Below are 22,495 nucleotides of genomic sequence, written 5' to 3' on the forward strand. Positions count from 1 at the left end.
AGATGGGTTATATGCCCTTTCAGACATTCTCTGCATTCCTAAATCATACTATATACTTCGCGAGCTCTCGTCCGTTCCATGCACTCCTATGCACTCCATGCATCTCAGTCTGCTCCATATATTTCGGTCACGCATCCATGCATTCCGGCCTCTATGCCCTCACCCCCCCTACGCACTCGCCCCCCTCTACGCGCTCGCCCCCTCTACGCGCTCGCCCCCTCTACGCGCTCGCCCCCTCTACGCGCTCGCCCCCTCTACGCACTCGCCCCCTCTATGCACTCGCCCCTTCTACACACTCGTCCCCTCTACATACTCGCCCCCTCTACACACTTCCCCATTTCTCTACACACTCACGCTCTATACGCACTCACGCTCTATACGCACTCACGCTCTATACGCACTCACTCCTTCTGCGCACTCACTCCTTCTGCGCACTCACTCCTTCTGCGCACTCATCCCTTCTGCGCACTCATCCCTTCTGCGCACTCATCCCTTCTGCGCACTCATCCCTTCTGCGCACTCATCCCTTCTGCGCACTCATCCCTTCTGCGCACTCATCCCTTCTGCGCATTCATCCTATCTGCGCACTCATCCCTTCTATGCACTCATCCTATCTGCGCACTCATCCCTTCTACGCATTCACCCTATCTGTGCACTTATCCCCCTATGCAATTCTACCACCTTTACGCACTCATCCCACTACGCGTTCATCCTTTCTATGCAGTTATCTGATCCCCGCACTCATTTGCTCCCCGCACACATCTGCTCCCCGTGCTCATCTGCTTTCAAGCACTCGTGCCTTTCATGCATTTAACATCAATAACCTGTCCTATATATTCATCTCTACACTCATCTTTTCTATATCTTCATCCGTTCACTCTGTACATTTATCCACTCATACGCTCTATCTACTCATTCGCCTTATCGTTCATCCACTCAGTACACTTATCCATTCATGCGCTCTAATACTCATCCGTTTTATCCACACATCCACTCTATTCACTCATCTGTCCTATCCAGTCATCCGCCCTATCCACTCATTCTCTCGTCCGTTCTATCCACTTGTTCGTCCTATCCTCTCATCCACTCTATTCACTCATCCGCCCTATCCACTCATCCGCCCTATCCATTCATCCGCCCTATCCACTCATTCTCTCATCTGCCCTATCCATTCAGCCACCCTATCCACTCATTCTCTCATCCGCCCTATCCATTCATCCGCCCTATCCACTCATTTTCTCATCCGCCCTATCCATTCATCCGCCCTATCCGCTCATTCTCTCGTCCGTTCTATCCACTTGTTCGTCCTATCCTCTCATCCACTCTATTCACTCATCCGCCCTATCCATTCATCCACCCTATCCACTCATTCTCTCATCCGCCCTATTCATTCATCCGCCCTATCCACTCATTTTCTCATCCGCCCTATCCATTCATCCGCCCTACCCACTCATTCTCTCATTCAGACTATCCACTTGTCAGTCCTATCCGCTCATCCCGTCTATCCGCTCATCCCGTCTATCCACTCATCCCCTCTACGCACTCATCCCCTCTACGCACTCATCCCCTCTACGCACTCATCCCCTCTACGCACTCTTCCCCTCTACGCACTCTTCCCCTCTACGCACTCTTCCCCTCTACGCACTCTTCCCCTCTACGCACTCTTCCCCTCTACGCACTCTTCCTCTCTACGCACTCTTCCCCTCTACGCACTCTTCCCCTCTACGCACTCTTCCCCTCTACACGCTCGGCATGCATTCAATCCATTTCAGGAGTTTAAATCTCTTTCTTGTTCCTGTATGATTTACTCTTCTTAACCATTTCACTGCTTTGATCTACATTGTTAATTTAATTCTGTCTGCCCTTCTGGTTTACATTGGGGGTAGTTAGCTGTCAGTTTCTCACATCAGGTGGATTGATGGATTGGTGTCATTGAGTTGCTGTTGGTCAGGTTGGGTTAGTTTGGTATGGGTTGGTTTTAGGGGAAGAGCCAGGTTTTCAGCAGTTTGCGGAAAGCCATTAAATCCTCAGTCTGGCGGATGTGGGGTGGGAGTGAGTTCCATAGCGAGGGGGCCAAGGCTGAGAATGATGATCCGCCTAACCTGATTGAGTTTGTCTTCGGAATGACTAGGAGGCCGGCTGAGCTTGATCTTAAGGTGCGTCGGGGGTTGTAGGGTTTTAGCTTGTCTTGAAGATATTGAGATCCGGTTTTATGCAGTGCTCGATGGGAGATGCACAAGGTTTTGAAAGTCACCCTTCGAGCTATTGGAAGCCAGTGCAGCGTCTTAAGGGCTGGGGAGATGTGGTCTCTTGGGCCAAGCGCGAGAAGCAATTTGGCTGCCGCGTTTTGTGCCCTTTGGAGTTTATTCAGTTGGTATGCGTGGACTCCGAGGTATAGGGGATTTGCGTAGTCCAATCTTGATATAACCATTGATTAGACCGCGGAGCGTCTGTTGGGAAAGGAGAGATAAGGAAAGATGCGCCTAAGGGTTTTAAGGTGGTAGTGGCAGGACTGTGAGACGTTTTTGATTTGGCACGAGAGTGTTAGGTCAGAGTCCAGGGTGCATCCAAGATTTTTCACTGAGTCGGAGGGGGTCTGGGACTTGCCCATGGCGGCTGGCCATGGTAGTGGTTGTGGAAGAAGTTCTAAGTTCCCACATACCATGATTTCCGTTTTGGAGGGGTTTAACAGGAGGTGGCTTTGGGTCATCCATAGTTCTATGTCAAGGAGGCAGGAGGCCAGGTTTGGTCGGCAGTTGGGATTTGAGTTTAGGAGTTTTAGAATTAGTTGAGTGTCATCGGCGTAATTGTAGCACAGGATGTTGTGCGAATGAATTATTGGTGGGAGGTTGATCAAGTAGAGGTTGAACAGGATGGCGGATAGGCACGCTCCTTGGGGGACTCCCGTGTTGACTGGTCAGGCTTGGGAGGTATAGTTGGAGAGTATCGTTATTTGGTACCGATCCTTGAGGAATGAGGCTATCCATTTAAGAGCTGTTCCACGAATTCCTAGGGAGTGGAGCCAGTCTAGGAGGACTGAGTGATTGCTTGTGTCGAAGCCAGCGGATAGGTCAAGAAGGATTAGTGCCGCGCATCCCCCGGAGTCTGCAGTCATTTTAAGGTCATCCCAAATTGAGGTTAGGGTGGTTTCAGTTCCGCGACGGGCTCGGAAACCTGATTGAGTGGGGTCTAGGAGATTGTTGACTTCGACAAAGGCATTTAGTTGGTAGTAGGCAGTTCGGTCAATGAGTTTGGCAAGGAATCTGGTGTTTGAGATGGGGCGGTAGTTTTTGGGCTTGAGAGGGTCGAGCAAAGGTTTTTTAATTAGAGGTTTGACATAGGCCGTTTTGAATGCGTCGGGAAAGATACCAGAGGAGAGGGAGGTATTTATGATGGATCTTGCGTATTCACCTGGGCAGGTGGAAGTGAAGATTTCTTTGAGGGTTGTGGCTGGGCAAGGGTCAAGTGGTGAGCCAGATGGTTTGCGGGCAGATAGAAGTTTGTGAAATTGCTCTGATGATATTGGGCTAAAGGATTCAAACGTTGGTTGCGTGATGGTTGCATCTGGTGCGGTGGTCGGTATTGGTGGAGAATTGCTTGGAGGGTGTAAGAGAGCTAGGTTGGTGACAAGAGTATTTGTTCTTTCGAGAGCCGTGGTGATGAAGTGGAGGGAGAGTGAGTCGCACAGTGATTGTGAGGGAGTCGGGACGGTCGTGTTGCAAGCCGGATGGGTGAATTCGGAGATGATCTTGTGGAGTTCTTTGCTTGGGTTTTTGCAGTTTTGGATTCGGGAGTTGTAGTGGGCTTATTTTGCTTTCCGGATTTCGGCCTTGTACTGATAAAGGTGTCGGGCCAAGGTGGCCCTATTCACCTGGGTTTTGTTCTTCCACCATTTGCGTTCTAGGTATTTATATAGTTGTTTAGTGATCTTCAACTCAGGAGTGAACCATCTGGGGAAGAGGCCGCAGCGGGTTGATGGTTTGCAAGGGGGTGTGAGCCACGTCAGAGATGCATTGAGCCATGAGTCAAAGGTGTCAGGGGTTAGTTGGTTGCTGAGTAGGCAGGTAGGTGGTGGAGATTGGAGGAGTGCGTTGGCTAGGTCCGGGATGATTATTAGTTTTTTCCAGCATTTGCGTAGATTTGGAGGTTCAGAATCGAGTATAGGAAGGGGGTCAGGTGAGTGAATGGTGAACGAGAGAAGGAAATGATCGGACCAGAGGATAGGGGTGGGGGGCTTTAAGTGAATCAGGGTGTTGGAGCTAAAGATGGCATCAAGAGTGTGTCATTTATAGTGCGTCGGGCTGTTTGTGTAGGGCTGGAGGTTAATTGCGTCCAGACCGTCCACCAGAGAGTGTGTCATAGGGTTGGTGGGGATGTCGAGCCATATGTTGAAGTCTCCAAGAAGGGTGAGGTTGGGGTTGGTTAGTTGAAGGGTGGCAATAGAGTCGCAGATGTTATTTGCGAAATGTCTATCGTAGCCAGGGGGTCTGTAGATTATTAGGAAGCTGTGTGAGAGCAACGGGGAGAGGGATAGTCTAACGTGGAGAGATTCGCAGGATGGAATGGACGGTTGGCTGTCGATGATTGAGCCGTGGAAGAGAGACTTGAAGACGAAAGCTATTCCTCCTCCTCTAGTAGGACGGTTCAGCGGGATGAGAGAGTATTCAGGGGGAAGGCTTCACTGGCGATTGGGGCGAAGTCGTCCGAGAACCAAGTTTCGGTGATGAAAACAAGATCTGGTTTGTCCGAGGTGAGGAGGTCGAAGATGCAGTATCTGTTTTTTGCTACAGAGCGGGCATTAAATAGGATGCAGTTCACATCGAGAGGCGAGGATGGTCTCGGAGCAGGAGCGGAAGGTGGTGGTGGTGGTGGTGGAGAGAGAGGAAGCTGGGGAGGGAGAGGGTTAGGGTGGGAGACGATCGATGGAAACAGTGGCCGAGAAGCGGAGTTGGCGTGATTCAGGCGGGAATGGGTGGCTGTGTGAGTTGGGAAGCTGGGGATTGGCTCAGGGGAGTTGAAGGTAGGGTGAGGGTGGTTAGGACTTTCAGCTATTGTTGAAGAGAAGTCGAGGGAGAGGGGTTTCAGGCAGGGTGATGCTACGGGGGAAGGAGGTGATTGGGGTACAGAGGTTGCGGGTCGAGACAGGGGAGGCGAGGAGTGCTGAGAGATTGAGGGGGACCAGGTACGGTTCCTCTTTGGTTTCTTTATTGCGATTGGAGTGTGGGAGAGGGTAGGGGGGTCAGACGGGGAGAGGGATGTGGCTTCGGTTCTTGCTAAGGCTTGGCGTGCAGATTTTAGGGAGGGGAAATGGCATGTTCTGGATGCGGAGGCGGTGGGGGATTGTGGGCAAGGCGGGGTGGGGATGCTCACAGGTTGGGGTGTGCTCGTTATGGTAGTGTGGGGAGCAGGCATGGTTAATGTGGGCAGATCAGTGGTGCTGTTCGGGGAAGGAGTGTTCTTAGGGTGGTTGGCTCGCCATCGTGCCCCTCTGGCTTGGTGTTTGGAGAGGCGAATGGTAGGGAGTGTGGAGCAGGGAGTGATGATTTGGGAAGGGGGAGACGGGAGGGAAGGCCGATCAGGGAGTGGGGGCAGATTATGGTGGTGATTTCTGGCGGACTCTGGAGGATTGGGTGCACTCATGCTTGGTATGACACATTGCTGGCTGCTAACAAAGTACCTTTGGTGTCTGCTACTTCGCATGGCTGAACCTCATAAGGAAAGCCCAGTTTGTGTGATGGGCTTTCATTTTGCACCAGGACATTGTCCGCCACTTCTACACCTTGGTTATCCAGTTGACATTGTGCACTTTACTTCTAATTACATGATAGTTATCTCTATGTTTCTGTCTAGCTTCGAAATAGTGCCTTCACCTTGTGTCCCCAAAATGCTTCTGCTGGTGTCACATCAATGGAGGATTGAAGGCTGGTGCGATATACATCAGAAACTCACACATCTGATGCGATATACATCAGAAACTCACACATCTGAAATTGACCTCTTTTCCTCATAGGCAATTCTGAATACTTTGTTTGGTTCCATGTTCTTTCATCGACAGGCTTCCTAACGCCTGCTGTTTCAACGTGGAAAGTATAACGAAAACGTTGATCACATTATTTTATTTTTTTAATGGGGTCCCACCCCCAAACCCTCCCTCACAAACCCCTTTTTTTTACTATTCCCGACTCCCCAACCGCTTATCTACACGTTCCCACCCCCCCAAACAAAATCGATGAAACGTTTTCGTTATTCCTTCCACGTTGAAACAGCAGGCGTTAGAAAGTGTTTACAGTTCTCATGAACCTTTCAATTTTCTGGTTACCAGTTTCACAGTTTTCTTTGGGGTCGGCGCCTAGTACCAGGACATGCCAATGTGCAATTCCTGACCTTCATTCCTAGGCAATGGAATTGGAATTTTCCTCAGTCTTGATTTGGTTTTCGCCACTGGTGGTGATCTGTTTGACCCAGCTGCATTACTATTTATAGGAACGCATACGATATGATGTATCTGGTCCCCTTAACACAATTTACTCATTTGTCGTGAACATCTCTAAACCGATCCTCCATAGACTCACCAAAGCCTCCTGTGCTTTTTCAGTGCTTGTTGTGGGCCCTCCTAAGAAGTCCTTCCACTGTCCTGACTTGAGAAATGTCATGCTTTCCTGCAAGCATCCATCACTGAGTCTTACATTGGCAATGTATTTTGGTACAATAGCCTTAGAAAGAAATTCTCAAGTAATTAAACAAATGTGTTCCCACACCACATGTCAGTATCCTTTTGCACCATCAAAGTGCCCCATCACAGCTATCCGTCATTTTGTCAAGATCAATCAACAACAAAAAGATGGTAATTATCATACGTTTCTTTGTGTTACCAAGTAATAGTAGTTGAGATTCTTGAAATAATTTTTTCAGTGCCCACCCTAAAACATTGATTCTGTCAGGATTTTGTTACAACAGCACATGACAAACAAATGAGTATAACATTCACTGCGAAAACCATAAATCTGGTCATATTGCTGATTATGTGCACCAGTAGTGGCACAACCAGCAGTGCTCAATGAAGACACTGCCATGAGCGGCGACCACAGAACATGCACACTCAAGATAGGCTTTAGCACCTCCATTTGACGATCTAATGGGATTGAATTGCAGGAAGGCCTACAGAACGGAGGAAAAGAATCTGGGCAAACAGTACAAACAAGGATTAACGTAAAGTTTGTGAAGTGACCTAGTCTAAATGACTGGAGGCTCAATGCCCATCCCTAGTCTAATATCAAAGAAAAGCTCACACTTCTGTTCAACTTGATGGTGTTCATGTGGCATAGGGTCTTGATCCTGGATGTGGCCTTTGTCTTGGCTGAGTCCTGAATTTCAGTGTTGTATGGGTATGGTGAAGGCATCATGAAGCAAGATACAGACAACAGATTCAAAGCTCAAATACCAAATGGTTTATTAGATGAAATGTCAGGATAGGGGCACTGTTGAGCTGCGAGCCAAGATGGCGAACCGCACTTAAGCTCTGTATAGAGTAAAGAGAAGCTTGCTAATCTCTCTGGTCTGAAGCTGGCTACAAATGATTTGTTGAAGGTTTTGGAGAGACGCTTTGTGCATGTGGCAGCAACTCTAGCAGGGGGCTGATCTGGTGCCTGAGAGATAAGATAGCCAAGATTCCGCACTGGAGGCCTTCCACGCTGAACGGTACAACAGTATCCCAGAGAGGAGAGGAGGAGCAGCCTGCAGGGCTCCGGCTTTCCCGGTGGCGCACTATGCATGCTATCAGGGCACCTGTTATCATCAAGAGGAGCCTGTGGCGAGACCTGGTGCAGCACTGCCATTGCTCCGGGTGGGGGAGGTGTTCAGTGTGCCTCCCGGTGCTGCAGGAGTACTGCAACGATGAGGGACAGGCGCATCCGGGATGGGAGCATGAAGAGGAGGAGCAGCAACAAAGTTGAGATGGGCCGTGACCAGCGTGGCTGAAGCTCACATTAAAGTAGCGGCAGGAAGAGGCAGGGCCCTCTGGGGGCTTGGTGCTGCCACAGTGGCCACTCTGAGTTAACTTGAGTGGCGAACTGATCTGGATACGTGGTGACTTGGCTCCCTTTCCATTTGTGGTATGAGTGACAGTATATTGCATCATGCGGGCAAGCCCCGAGGTGTGTTTGGACTGCCAGAGAACCCACAGAAGTGAAGCACACAGCATCAGGGTGTGCGCCGACTGACTGGAGCCGAGGTCTCCCTTTGAAGGTACAAGCCATGTTGTGATCTTGTGCTAAGAGACTGCACTTGTATACTGGGCAGAGGTCTCTGGGAGGTTGCAGGGACTACTTTACAGATTGTGATACCAGAGCAGCTACCTCCTGCAGTCTCGGGGGCATCCCTGGTGCCTGCTCTCACACACCGTAGACTGCCAGTGGTGGTGGGCTTACTGCCTGGAGGGAGGCTTTGTGGACCTTCGTCGGAGCAACTAGGGTCATATTCTGTTGTACTCTGCTGAGCAAGGGCACTGGTGCAAAGAAGGGGGGGGCATGGATAATTTTGCTAAGCCTGCTTCGAGACTCTCCACAAGTGCGGGTGAAACTTCACAACCCCTAGAGGCCACAGAGACCCCGGCGGTGGACTGTCCTGTCGATCTCCACTGTATGCTAGAAACAATGAAGAGGGGCGTTGCCTCGGTGACCGTCAAACTGGACATTGTTACTGAAAATGTATCATCAATAAGTGCACAGCTTGACTAGAAGACGCAGTGTATAACAGACAATGAGGGGCGAGTAAATACCACATAGGAAAACATAATGGAGTTGCAAGCTACAGTCTTCACTCTCACCAGAGACATGAAGCAAGTTAAGGCGAAATGCAAGAACTTAGGGTCCTGGTCCCACAGAAAGAATATTCAGATCATCGGTGTGCCAGAAGACATGATCGGGGGCAAAATGGAAACCGCAGTGGAGAACTGACTCTGTGAATTATTGGACAACCCAGGTCGGGCACCACATTTTACAGTAGAGCGTGCTCATTGGGCGCTAGTTGCGAAACCCAAACCTGGAGATTATCCCGACCGATGATAGCACGCATCATGAACTATCGAGATAGAGATTTAATAATGCGTGCAGCCCTGGAAGAAAAGGAGCTTAGACTAGGCTCCAATACTGTGCACATATATCCTGATTACACAGTGGTGCTGCAGTAGGAGTGCCGCACCTTTCTGGGGGTGAAGAAGTTGCTCAGGGAGAGCAACACATCCTTTGCCATGTTATTCCTGGCCTGCCTCAAGATCCAGCCTAATGATAAATCCTTCTTTTTTACAGTACCAGAAGAGGCAGTGTCTTTCATCGAGGCACAGATCCCGATGCCGGCTCCTCGGCCATGAGGTCCCCCTCAGAAAAATTTAAGTTAAGACTAGTTGTGGTCAGTTCATCGTCTGCACATGGGTTATCATATTTTGTTGAGGGCTGGAGTGATTACAATCACATCCTAGATCCGACTGGGTCATACTCATATAGATCACTCTGTACGGACACAACTGTCCCCTCTGCAGGTTTTTTGAGTTGGGGATGGTGCAGGAGGGAATTTCACAGCCAATGTTTGGGTGCCTATGTGAGAGGGGTGGTGTTGATACATTTTTTATTCATGCCGCAGAGGGGTGGTGTAAGCCCAGCGATTCATTTGCTCAGTTGGAACATTTGAGGAACCCCATAAAAGCACAAAAGATAATTGCTTACATGAAAAGCAACGGGCCAATATTTTGTTTCTACCGGAAACGCACATGCTGTGGGTTGGGGGGGGGGGGCAGGTGGAGAGCTTTGCCCCAGGCTGGGGGAAAACAGATATTTTATGTCCTACTCGACAAGAGCCAGAGGTGTTATGATACTGATACACCACTCACTACAATTTGTACATCTAGATACCAGGGTAGATGAAGATGGGCAATATGTGCTTGTTCACAGTATTCTTTGTGGGAGGGAAGTCCTACTGGTGAATGTCTATGGTCCTAATGTGGATAACCCCAATGTTTATGGCAAGGTTTTTTGACTATTTTCACAGTATCTGATGGCTTCAGTGATATGCGGGGCTGACTGGAACACAGTATTAAATACAGAGCTATATCGCACCTCGGACACCCCTAGAGAACTTACAAGTGCAGCCCAGACCAATCTTATCCACATGGCCGATCAGGGACTGCTAGATGTATGGCGTTCCTTCAATACTGTGGGGAGGGAACACACATACTATTCGACCATCCACAATATAAATTCTCGAATAGACCTGTGGTTAGTGTCTGGCTTGTTGCTGTCAGGTTTGGGGGGGTGCTCAATTCTCCCGCAGACACTGTCCGACCACTCCCACATCTTGTTGTCTTTGAATTTGGTTAAGTGGGGTAGAGGGCAAGCGCCTTGGCATTTCAAACCAGCAGCGCTACAGGACCCAGTTTTTTCCACAAATTTGCGCAAACACATTTTTGTCTATTTTGAGATTAATATGGGTTCTGTCACATCAGATGCCACTTTGTGGCAGGCGTTTAAAGCATAGATATGGGGGATAGTGTTATCAACTGAGTTTGGGGTCCTCAGGAGTATCAGTAAGGAAAGGAGGCTCTATGAAACTGAGTTATCCTTGTTGCAACAGCAGTATGCTCAAAACCCCTATCCCACTCTGCAACACAACATTAAGGTTAGACTGGATGCATTTAGGGAGGCAGCCGACAGGGAATTGCAATATCTGGACAGGCCAATGCTGGCGAGGCGGTACGGTGAGGCAGATAGGCTAGGAAGACTGCTTGCTCAGGCCACTAGGACAAAGCTGGGGAGCAGGCATATTTTGTGTATTGTGTACTATGAAGCACACACAGACAAGGAAATCAATGCAGTATTTCATAGCTTTTATTCATCTATGTACACGTCTAATGGTACTGTAATTGTCTCTGATATAGACCGTTACCTGGGCAGGATACTGATGACTTTGCTGTCAGGCGTGGCTAGCACTGAGCTCGAGGCTCCGATCTCAGTTGAGACGATAAAACAAGCTATTACAGATCTTCCCAATGGGAAAGTACTGGGGTTGGATGGTTTCTGCGACAAGTTTTATCAGGAATTCCAGGATGTGCTAGCCCCCCACTTGTTGCTGGTGTGGATGGAAGCACTATCAGATGGGATTCTGCCTGATACTCTATGTGAAGCTATTATCATGCTACATCTTAAGCCGGATAAGGCAGCAAATGAGTGTGGGTCATACAGACCCCTATCTCTTATAAACACAGATGATGAGATTTATGCTAAAGTGCTTGTGATGTGCCTGTCTCCTTTAATGCCACATTTGATGCACATGGACCAGTCAGGTTTTATACTGGGTACTTTGATGGCATTTCACATACAACGGTTTTACAAGATGACGGTGCAGGTCCTACATGAGTGTTGGGCAGTGTCAGTATCCCTGGATATGCAGAAGGCTTTTTACACTGTCTCCTGGCCTTTTCTTTTACAAGTAATGGTGAATTATGGATTCAGCCCTAACTTCATTTAATGGGTTCGATTGCTATACTCACACTTGTTCGCCCGGGTGTATACAAATGGTATGCTGTCTCCGGTCGTTAGGCTGGAAGGGGGCACAAGGCAGCGCATAGGGGGTACCAACCCCTCACCACCCAACTGAGTATAGATAACATGAAAGGCAGATCAAATGGTTCTATCATTGCAGAAATCAGGATTAAAGGTGCCTTTATTTAAGGTAAAAAGAGCAAATGGCACTGCACATATTTGGGTTAGGACGACCCAGGAATGAGGGGTGTTTTAAATATCACATACATACCATAACTGCATAACGATATATCATGAATAAGGGAAAAAAAGTGATGAGATGCTTAAATAAATAATGAATAGCTCCCTGAATAATTAATACACTGTCAGACAGGGATATATTTCAAAATGGATAACTCAAGTACAAAATGGTGCCCAGTTGTAAGTCAGGTGTGAAAAAGCCATGACTCATGCCAAGAGTTTTCAGACGAGCAACATAGGCTGATAGATTAGAAATAGTCTTTGGCAGCATCTCGCAGTGAGATAATTGTCAAGTTAAAAATGGAACTTGCAGGAAAAGCAGACAAGATTAATGATGAAGCCAGATAAAAGCAAGGGAAACTTGGATATATTTATCTATTTTGTTAATAAGAATGGCATAATGTGCTTCATGCAGACCATTTGGCGGACCAGCTGTATTATTTGGCACCATATAATAGAGTTTATCTATTTCTCCACAGCATAAGGCACTAACTAACTTGGCAGGACCTCGAAAATCAGATAAAGAGTAGACATTGATGTGATGAAGGCACTTTTGGCAGAAGTTGAGGACTGTCATAAATGTCTCCAGCCAAGTCTAAAATAAGCTTATCAGTTGTGTGCGTCAGAGAACATTGTGGATGCAAGCTATGCTAATGTGGGCTTGGTGTACACCAGATAAGCCATCCAATGGTATTAAAGTAAAGTTTTTCCTCTAACTAAGAGGACCTGTCAGAAGCATACACTGACCAAGGTAGTCATTTGCATAAAGATGTTGCATCATCCAAATAGCCTATATAAGCAGGTTGAAGGCAAAATGATTGATTTTTTCCTATAGCGTGTCTTGTAACCTCAGCTAATAAAGACTGCTGGAAAACTCCTGGGTGCCTGATTTTCTCTTGTCTCTGAGGAACGTTCATGGATGCCTGGTGTTTGATGGAGGATGGGGACCAAGGCCTTCAGTTCATGTGATGCCCAAATGTGGGGCCCTACAGTCTTTCATAAGATTCAGGGACAAGGACCCAGGCTTCATGGTGATGTGCTGGCAGACAGAGGGGGAGATGCCTGAAAAAGATGATAAGGTGAGTGACAAAACTGCAGTGTGGTCTCATTTCTGTCAGGGGTGTTTTCTCATGACCGTCAGCATGGCAGACCTTACATCTGTGAATTATGGTATGTATTATGAGAGACAGAGCAATAGAAAATGAATAAGAAATGATCATGTACATATTAAGGGGATGGGAGTGTGATAATTTTTGAGTAACAGGAAATATTGTGTGAAGAAGAGATAGTGGCTAGAGTCATAGACTCAAGAGACTTTCAGAAGGAGACGTCTCAAACTCCAATGTGAGTAGAGTGAAATATATAATGCACGGACAGGTCCATGTAAGGAGGCATCTCAAACCCTGCACTGGGTATAAGAAAAGGCGAGAGAAAAAGTGTGATAACGGTGTTTAATGTGTGTTTAATGTGTAAAGTCGACTAGTTTGTATGTTTGTTTATTGAATAAGAATATTGAAGATTGATAGAAATTAAGAAGTCATTTAGAAAAGTTGAGGAGCTATAGTAACTACCTAAGTGTTATGCGGCAAGGGCTTTGTTGGTCACTGTGCGACCAATGGAAGCGGGTTAATGTTACTTCTTTGCATCCTTCTAATTGGCATCACACATTCGCCGCAGCATTGCAGTCTCTTCGGACAACACAGGCTACCAGGCTCCGCCCCCTTCCATGGACATGGCATTTCTACACCCTCGAGCAGAGACTCGCTACGTTGCTACACTTCCCAAACAATGCTCTGTAAGATTGCCTTCCTTCCTGTCCTTATTGTCATGTATCCGCCTTTCTCACTACCATCATAACCATCTGTTATTTCTCTCACGCTCCAGATCTCTCCTACGCTTACTAGGAGTTTCGGTTCCTCAAACGCGGTGCTGAAACGTCCACATTCTTCCGAGTTGGTGGATTATGCTTCGTTACCTAGGTAACACGTGGATCATTTCCTTTGGTTTAACACTGCATTCTCTTCTTGGTTTCACAGAACTTGTTCACACTTGTGTTCTCACTGTGTAACACTCACCTGGTATCCACGGGGACGTCACTCAGCCTGTTCTGACTTCTTACGACCTCGAACCCTTCCCCGCGGCTATTTGACTGGAGACTGGGCCTGAAACACAGGATTGGTAGAGTTTAACTCCCTATTGTCTCTGTGTGCTTGAACCCCTTCTTCCGCAGGGTCCGACCCTTCCCTTTGATCCAGCTCACCTTGTTTTCTTGGATAGTGTGCTCTCCGTCCTGCTTTCAGCGCAGGGGCGCATTGATTGATGCAGGCTCGTTGCTGCCTAGTTACTTCACTGGAAAGAGTCTGACAGGTAAGTATAATGAGCCTTTTGAACAGTCCTCTGACTTTGTTCCTTTCCTTCCTTAAATGATGGCCAGAGTCCGGGGATGGTGGCATGCTGCTGAGAGGAGTAGTGCTGAAGGTGAGTGAGAGCGTGATGCGCGATGCATCCCTTTCGTATTTGAATTGAACTGAGTTATTTTTCTGTCTCTTTTAGGTGCCGCGGCATTTTCAGCGTGGATGCCGGTTATGAAGAACAAATGCGGTGGGTAAGCGTGGTATGCAGCGCCTCTAGATGTTTCCATGCTAACCTGGAGTGTCTTTTCCCTCTTGCAGATGGATGAGAAGTTCCAGAGATAGAGTTCCCCAGAGCGGCTGGGATTCAGGTAAGCGTTTGAAGCTCGTACAGTATTTAAAAATAAGCGAAGATTTGCAGAATGCTTACTAATGCTTTTTTTCTGTTCTTTTCCCTTTTCCTTAGGAAGCGGCGTGCTGGGATGGGAATGGCACCGCCGAAGATGCCCGCACAACAGAAGGAGTGTTGGGCAGAAGCACCGCAAGGTAAGGCTGTTCCTGACGGTGTTCTTGTTCTTGCAGGAGCTGAGTGCAGAAGAAAGATGCAGGCTTACTGGAGACCTATCCGAACAAGGTGAGTGTCACGCTGCAGATGCAGAAAACACAAAGCATGTTTCTCAGCCTGGGTGTGGCTTAAATAGTCTCTGGGTATCCCAGGTGTCTCTGGGCTGAACCACACCCAAAAGACTAGACCGCACATGCAGTTCTGGGAACCGAAATATATGGGGGCATCCATCTTGTCCCCATCAATGCACTACAAGTCCAATCTCCAATGTTATCCTATGGGAGTGAGTGAGTCTGGTGCCACAAGCGCCAAGTCTGACGCCACGTGGGTCTTTGGAGGGATGGAGAGGCCGTTGAGGGCCATGTAGGTGATCATGGCCTGGCTCCAGCCTGACATCTTGGAGGGCTGGGGACATGAGGGGCAGGAACCATGACAGCACTCCCCCCCCCCAAGGCCCCTCTCAAGGTGGCTCTTCCATCTGGTCCTGGATTGGTTGGATGGTTTTGATGAAATCGTCTAAGCAAGCGAGGTGCATGGATGTACTCACAAGGCTCCCATGTCCTGTCTTGTGGACCATACCCCTTCCAGTCTACTAAATAGTATAATTTGGATCTGACGTACTTTGAATGTAGGATGTCCTTGACTTCGAATTCTGGCTCCCTGGCGACTACTACTGGCTGCGGTGGCGTTGCTACCCGGGTCCCAGGTTGAACAGGTTTAAGGAGAGACACGTGGAACACAGGATGAATCTGCATGTTTGACGGCAAAGCTAGTCTGACCACCACAGGATTTATCACAGAGGTGGCAGTGAATGGACCCAGGTATTTTGGACGGAAAGTTCGGGCTCCTTTAATGGACACGTGTTTAGACGCCAGCCAGACTTTGTCTCCCACTTGGTAGTTGGGGGCCTTTGCTCGGTGTTGATCAGCAAACTTCTTTTGGCGATTCTTAGCTTGAAGTAGGTGTTCAGCTGCCCTTTTAAAGGTTTGAGAAATGATTGTGTGCAAGGTTTTGACTGCTGGCATTTCCAGGGTTGTAGGAATGTCCAACTCAGAAGTACCTGGGTGCCTGCCATACATGGTACAAACCAGTGCTGGTGTGTAGGGAATTATTATAAGCATATTCAGCTATCCATAATAGGTCGAACCAGCTTCCTTCAGCTTGGTGTAACATGCAACGCAGATACTGCTCAAGCGTCTGATTTGTCCTCTCAGTTAGACCATCCGTTTGGGTATGGTAACTGGTGGATAGCCGGATGTCGATCTGGGCCATAGAGCAGCATTTTCTCCAGAAGTTAAATATGAATTGAGTACCTCGGTCTGAGACTAAAACTGAAGGAAACCCATGGCGCCGTACGATGCCTTCATGAAATACCTTTGCCAGAGTGGAAGCATTTGGGAGCCCCTTAAGAGGAATGAAATATGCCATTTTTGAAAACAGGTCCACGACCACAGGAATAGTGTTAAACGCTTGACTGGGTGGTAAGTCAGTAATAAAATCGAGGGACGTGTGCCAGGGTGCTGGTCGGATTTCCAATGGTTGTAATAGCCCAGCCGGTTTCTGCTTGGATGACTTGTTTTGAGCACACACTCCACAAGATAGGATGAATTGGATAATGTCTTTACTCCACCAATAATTTCGTTTTACCATGGCTAGGGTTTTAGCGATTCCGGGGTGGCCCTTGATCAAGGAATCATGATAACCGGACATGACTTGTTCTCGTTGTTCTTGGTTTGGTAAGAATAAACGATTCCTGAAGTAGGGCAACTGATCTTTTATCATGTAATGTTCTCCTTGTGCACTCCATGCTTGTAATTGCTCCGGACTCATCAGGTTTTGGATTTCTTCATGTAATTCTTTCTGAGTTATGGTTGCTGTGATTCCTAGGAGGTTGTCACTCGGGATGATTGCTATTGGGTCAGGGGTCTGAAACCCTTGCTCTTCCACCCCATACGGGAAAGGGCATCGGCCTTCCCGTTTTTCACCCCTGGTCAAAATGTAATCACATAGTCATATTCAGCAAAAAAAAGAGCCCAACGTAGTTGTCGTGAGGATTGGGCCTTTGCCGTTTTTAGGTACTGGAGGTTCCGGTGGTCAGTTATTACGGGGATTGTGTGTTGGCGCCCAAGAGGTAGTGCCGCCATGCCTTAAAGGCTGACTTAATGGGCAGAAGTTCTTTGTCTGTGATAGCGTAATTGAGTTCAGGGGGTGTGAATTTATGCGACCAGAAGGCAACAGGTTGTAACTGGCCCATTTCGGGGTCCTTTTGTGAGAGGACGGCTCCCATAGCCATGCTTGAGGCGTCCGTTTCCACCAGGTATGGGAGATCAGGGCGAGGGTGGCGCAAGATTGGGGCAGATGTGAATCTTGCTTTGAGTTCCTGGAAAGCCTCCTCAGCTTCTTTTGTCCACTGAACTTTTTGTTGCTTTTCCTTAGTAATGACGTGATGGGATGCACGATTTGCGAAAATCCTGGGATGAACCGGCGGTAGAAGTTTGCAAAACACAGCATACTTTGAACCCCCTTGAATGAATTCGGGGATGGCCAGTTCAGGATAGCATCTTCCTTGTGTGCATCCATTCGGATTCAATTCGGGCTGAGAATAAAGCCGAGGAATTCCACTTCAGAGAAGTGGAATGAGCACTTTTTGAGCTTGGTGTAGAGCTGGTGTTGACGGAGTTGCTCCACTACGGATCGAACGTGTTTAACGTGGTCCTGGTTTGATGCGGAATATACTAGGATATCGTTGATGTACACTAGAGCACAGACATCAATCAATGCCCGTAGGACATAGTTCATGAAGTATTGAAATGCAGCAGGCGCGTTGCAAAGGCCAAAGGGCATTACTTGATATTCGTACAAGCCGTATTTGGTGCGAAAAGCGGTTTTCCATTTGTTCCCCTGTTTTACGCGAACAAGGTGATATGCCGCCCTCCGGTCTATTTTTGTGTAGATTTGGGCATCTTTGACTTGATCAAGCAATTCAGGGATCAGTGGCAGGGGGTAGCGATTTTTTTTTTATGGTAATCTGGTTCAGTGCGCGATAGTCGATGCACGTTCTCAAGTCACCCTCCTTTTTCTGTACGAAGAATAGAGGACTGGCTGCTGGAGACTTTGAGGGACAGATGAACCTGTTGGCCAGGTATTGGTCAAGATAGGTCTTCAGGTGCTGGCTTTCTGGTTCCGTGAGTGCGTAAATTCGCCCACAAGGGATTTGTGCGCCGGGTATCAGGTCGATTTGGCGATTGTATGGTCTATGCAGTGGCAGGGTATTAGCCTGTTCTTTCTGAAAGACATCTTGAAAGTCCTGGTATTCACTTGGTAGGGTGCCGATTGCCACGGTCGCAAGCATGGAGGTTCTTGTGTCTATTGGTTGTTTCTCTTGGCGATAACATGTGTGGGTGCAAGTCTCGGGAAAGGACAATTCTTTTGCTCGCCAATCGATTCGAGGATTGTGAGCTACCAACCATGGCATTCCCAAAATCAACCGGAACTGTGGTGCCTTAATGAGATCGAAAACGAAAGATTCTTGGTGTCCATCCTGGCACAGAAGGGTTAAAGCTGCAGTGCATTGGGATTCTGGACCAGAAGCTATTTCCGTGCCGTCGACAGTGGTAACAGAGTCGGTGGTTGATTTAGGGCGTAACGGAAGCCCCATCTTTGCCGCAAGATCCTGGTAGATGTAATTCCCAAAGGCTCCACTGTCTATGTACGCTCTTACTGCGTGCATTCGCGATGGTAGTTGGTGATTGCAAAATGGGAGGTCTGTAGTTCACATTCTTTGCTCGACAAGTGGACCCCTACACTTGCCGGGCTGGGGAGTTTTCCAATTCCTTGATGTTATCTTCCTTGTCCGTGGCCTCTACCGTCCTCTTCGGTGGCTTCACAGGGCACTCTTTAAGGAAATGACCTGACCTTCCACAGTACAAACATAAATGCTGCTGTCTCCCTTTATCCCTTTCTGCTATAGTCAAGGGGGATCTAACTCCCCCCCCCCGATTTGCATTGGTTCTCCTGAACCTTCCGTTGTTCGGGCAGTATTGTCCTTTGAACGCACATACATAGGGCGAGGGTCTGGTCTGGTTCGATCTGCTCTTCGGTCCTGCAACCTATGATCCAGTTGAACAACAAGGTCAATGAATTCTGAGCAGTCTTTCGGAGGGTTCACTACCTGCAACCCCTGATGAAATAACGTGGTTCTCCACTGGCCATTATGCTTCAACTACGAGTCTATTGAACATGGCTATGTATGTTAATAGGTCTTGATTCCCTTGGCTTAGGGACAGAAGTTTGTTGTCTAATGCCTGCCCATGAGTACGACGGGCGAACAGCTTTTCCATCTCTTGCTGAAAGCCCCTGAAGTCATGCAGCAAAGGATCGTCTTGGGCCACAAAGGGTACAGATCAGTCCGTGGCGCTACCACTCAGGTAGGATAGCACAAAAGCGACCCGTGATTGGTCATTCGGAAAGGCCCCTGGCCTACAAAGGAAGTGCAGGCGGCACTGGTTCATGAATGTTGAAAACCTCTTGGGATCCCCCGTAAATCGTTCGGGTGGTGCGAAGGGAACTGCCCCAGGAAGCGTTATCTGAACGGGATTGGCTGATGGCACTGGCATCGAGGGCATGCTTCCCGGCAATGGTGCATGCCCTGCTTGTGTAATCAGTGCGTTCTTTGGCTACTATCAGCTCTCTCCTCAGGGTATTGGTTTCCTGCCTGGCTGCATGTACTTTGGAACATAGCTGCCCCAACATGTGGGCTAACTGGTCGGTTTCTGATGTTTCCATGACGCCCAGGTGGATTTTGATGTGAAGCTTTGCGTTCTGTAACGCTCACCTGGTATCCACGGGGATGTTACTCAGCCTGTTCTGACCTCTTATGACCTCAAACCCTTCCCAAGAGGCTATTCGACTGGAGACTGGGCCTGCAACACAGGATTGGTAGAGTTTAACTCCCTATTGTCTCTATGTGCTTGAACCCCTTCTTCCCCAGGGTCCAACCCTTCCCTTTGATCCACAGCTCACCTTGTTTTCTTGGATAGTGTGCTAACACGTCCTGCTTTCAGCGCAGGGGCGTGTTGATTGATGCGGGCTCATTGCTGCCTAGTTACTTCACTGGCAAGAGTCCGACAGGTAAGTACAATGAGTCTTTTGAACAGTTCTCCAACTTCGTTCCTTTCCTTCCTTAGATGATGGCCGGCGTACAGGGATGGTGGCGTGCTGCTTAGATGAGTAGTGCGGAAGGTGAATGAGAGCGTGATGCGCGATGCACCCCTTTCATATTTGCATTGACCTGAGTTATTTTTCTGTGTCATTTAGGTGCTGCAACGTTTTCAGCGTGGATGCCGGCTATGAAGAACAAATGCGGTGGGGAAGCGCGGTATGCGGCACCTCTAGATGTTTCCACGCTAACCTGGAGTGTCTTTTCCCTCTTGCAGATGGATGAGAAGTTCCGGAGACAGAGTTCCCCCAGAGCGGCTGGGATTCAGGTAAGCGTTTGAAGCTCGTACAGTATTTAAAAATAAGCGAAGATTTGCAGAATGCTTACTAATGCCTTTTTTCCGTTCTTTTCCCTTTTCCTTAGGAAGCGGCGTGCCGGGATGGGAATGACACCGCCGAAGATGCTCCAAAACAGAAGGGGCGATGAATGATGAGCAGAAGCGCCGCAAGGTAAGGCTGTTCCTAACGGTGTTCTTGTTCTTCCAGGAGCTGAGTGCAGAAGAAAGATGCAGGCCTACTGGAGACAGATCCGAACACGGTGAGTGTCACGCTGCAGGTGCAGAAAACGCAAAGCATGTTTCTCAGCCTGGGTGTGGCTTAAATAGTCTCTGGGTATCCCAGGTCTCTCTGGGCTGAACCACACCCAAAAGACTAGACCGCACATGCAGTTCTGGGAACCGAAATATGTGGGGGCATCCATCTTGTCCCCATTAATGCACTACAAGTCCAATCCCCAATGTTATCCTATGGGAGTGAGTGAGTCTGGTGCCACAAGCGCCAAGTCTGACTCCAAATGGGTCTTTGGAGGGATGGAGAGGCCCTTGAGGGCCATGTAGGTGACCGTGGCCTGGCTCCAGCCTGACATCTTGGAGGGCTGAGGACATGAGGGGCAGGAATCATGACACACTGTTCAAACCTTTATTTGACAGCTTTCCCAAGCTTGCACGGACGTGCAAAGTAGAATTTGTCTGCGCAGGCAAGATTTCACGACGATCACAGCATTTCCTACAAGAACTCGCCACGGGCAGCGTAGAAGCAGCTAGGGAGCCTCTCTGCACCTTTCCGTTCTGGCCCATACTAACCCTACTTGCATATTATGTTCCAATTCTTTCAGAAAGCCCTCCTTATTCTTCAAAGTAAGCAGTTTCTTCAGTCAAGGATTCCTCAATGCCCAGGGTGCAGGCAAACTTGTATTCTATCAAAGTCTGTTCTGTCCACTCTTAAATATCCTTCTGCTTGTGCTGATTGTATCTGTTCTATGTTCATGTAGAGACCAGAGATCTCCTAACCTCCTCCCCGTATCACCACAGTCTATGTAGAAGACCACGCAGCTTTCAACAAAACACGATCAGAAGAAGCTGGAAGTTCGAAAACCTGATACAGGGTTTTATTCCCCAGAGGGTTTCCCTCGACACCCTGTTGCTCTTTACCCGCCGTTAGCAACACCGGGTCGGGAAATTACAGGGTGATCAGGAGAACTCTCCTCACATCTAGCTGTTGCATTGATCATAGGTCAGTCCATTTAGGCTCATATTGATAGTGTATTATGTAATCCTAACACTAAGTAAAGAGGTTTGTTCCAATCCAAAGATAGAGACAGCTAATTAAGAATTCAGAGGCTTGAGCGGCGATTGATGGTGCGTGCGCATATTTGTTTTTTTTAAATGTTAGAAATGATGATTTAAGTTTAAAGAATGGATGTTTTATTTAAGGATCTGGGCAGTCAATTGTGACTCTCCTCTACACTTGTTAAACAAATGAGTGAAATCAAATAAAAGGTTAAAGAGAAGTACAATTATATACTCACAAAGATAAAGTTCTAGACAGATTGCAAAGCTTTGAATGATAAAAATATGACTAGCGGAACACTTGAAAGAAGGTGCAGATATGACAGGTGGGAGATTTGGAGGCATGTTTTTCTGACAAAATAAGTCTGCAGTTGAAAGAATTACTTAAAGCTGGATTGTGAGCTAAACCAACAAGTAATTTCACTCATGTGGAATGACGTTTGCAGAGAATCCGATACAGGGCCAACAGGAGCCCAGCTGTAATGACAGACAAACTTTTGACTAAATGAAACAGAACCCCACTGGGGGACCCAGACAATTCAATTTAGCCTTGAAAAGGACCTACAAGTCGAAACACGTGTTGGCTGACCTCATTCATACAACTCTATGAGATAGAAATAAATATAACATAATAAGTGTACGTAGCACTGAGAAATCAAAAAGGAAACCGTGGGGAAAATCTCTTTCTTTTTCTTTGTCATAAAGAACAAAAACTCAATAACAAAATAAAAGGTATCCAGGTAAAAAAAAACCTGTACCCCCCCCCCAAACAAATGAGGTGTGGGATTCACCTCAACACCAACCTGTGACCTTGCAAACAACATTGATTGGAACATTATCATACAAAACTAGAGCTAAGCAAGGCTGGTTCCAATCCTAGGGCCCACTTTTCTGTTCTAATTTCATCTTTTGTTTGAACAAATAAAGACGGTTTGTACATGGCATGCTCTAAAAGTAAAACAGAAGATAGAAATGTGTTCATTTAAAAAGCACAATGTGCACGGTTGATAGAATCCACGCACA

The 22,495-nt window shown here is 47.8% G+C and overlaps 1 long non-coding RNA gene across 1 annotated transcript in view; it reads left to right on the forward strand.

Annotated features, from left to right (window-relative positions):
* The window catches only part of LOC138473580 (uncharacterized), a 97,983-nt gene that overhangs the window by 70,011 nt on the left and 5,477 nt on the right, over positions 1–22,495 (forward strand). Inside the window, exon 2 of the long non-coding RNA XR_011268796.1 lies at positions 12,679–12,850. This is a non-coding gene — a long non-coding RNA (uncharacterized lncRNA). The remainder of the gene's footprint in view (positions 1–12,678; positions 12,851–22,495) is intronic.

This window comes from Ambystoma mexicanum, chromosome 8 (genome assembly GCF_040938575.1).
Source record: "Ambystoma mexicanum isolate Mex_15411 chromosome 8, UKY_AmexF1_1, whole genome shotgun sequence".
Taxonomy (NCBI): Eukaryota; Metazoa; Chordata; class Amphibia; order Caudata; family Ambystomatidae; genus Ambystoma; species Ambystoma mexicanum.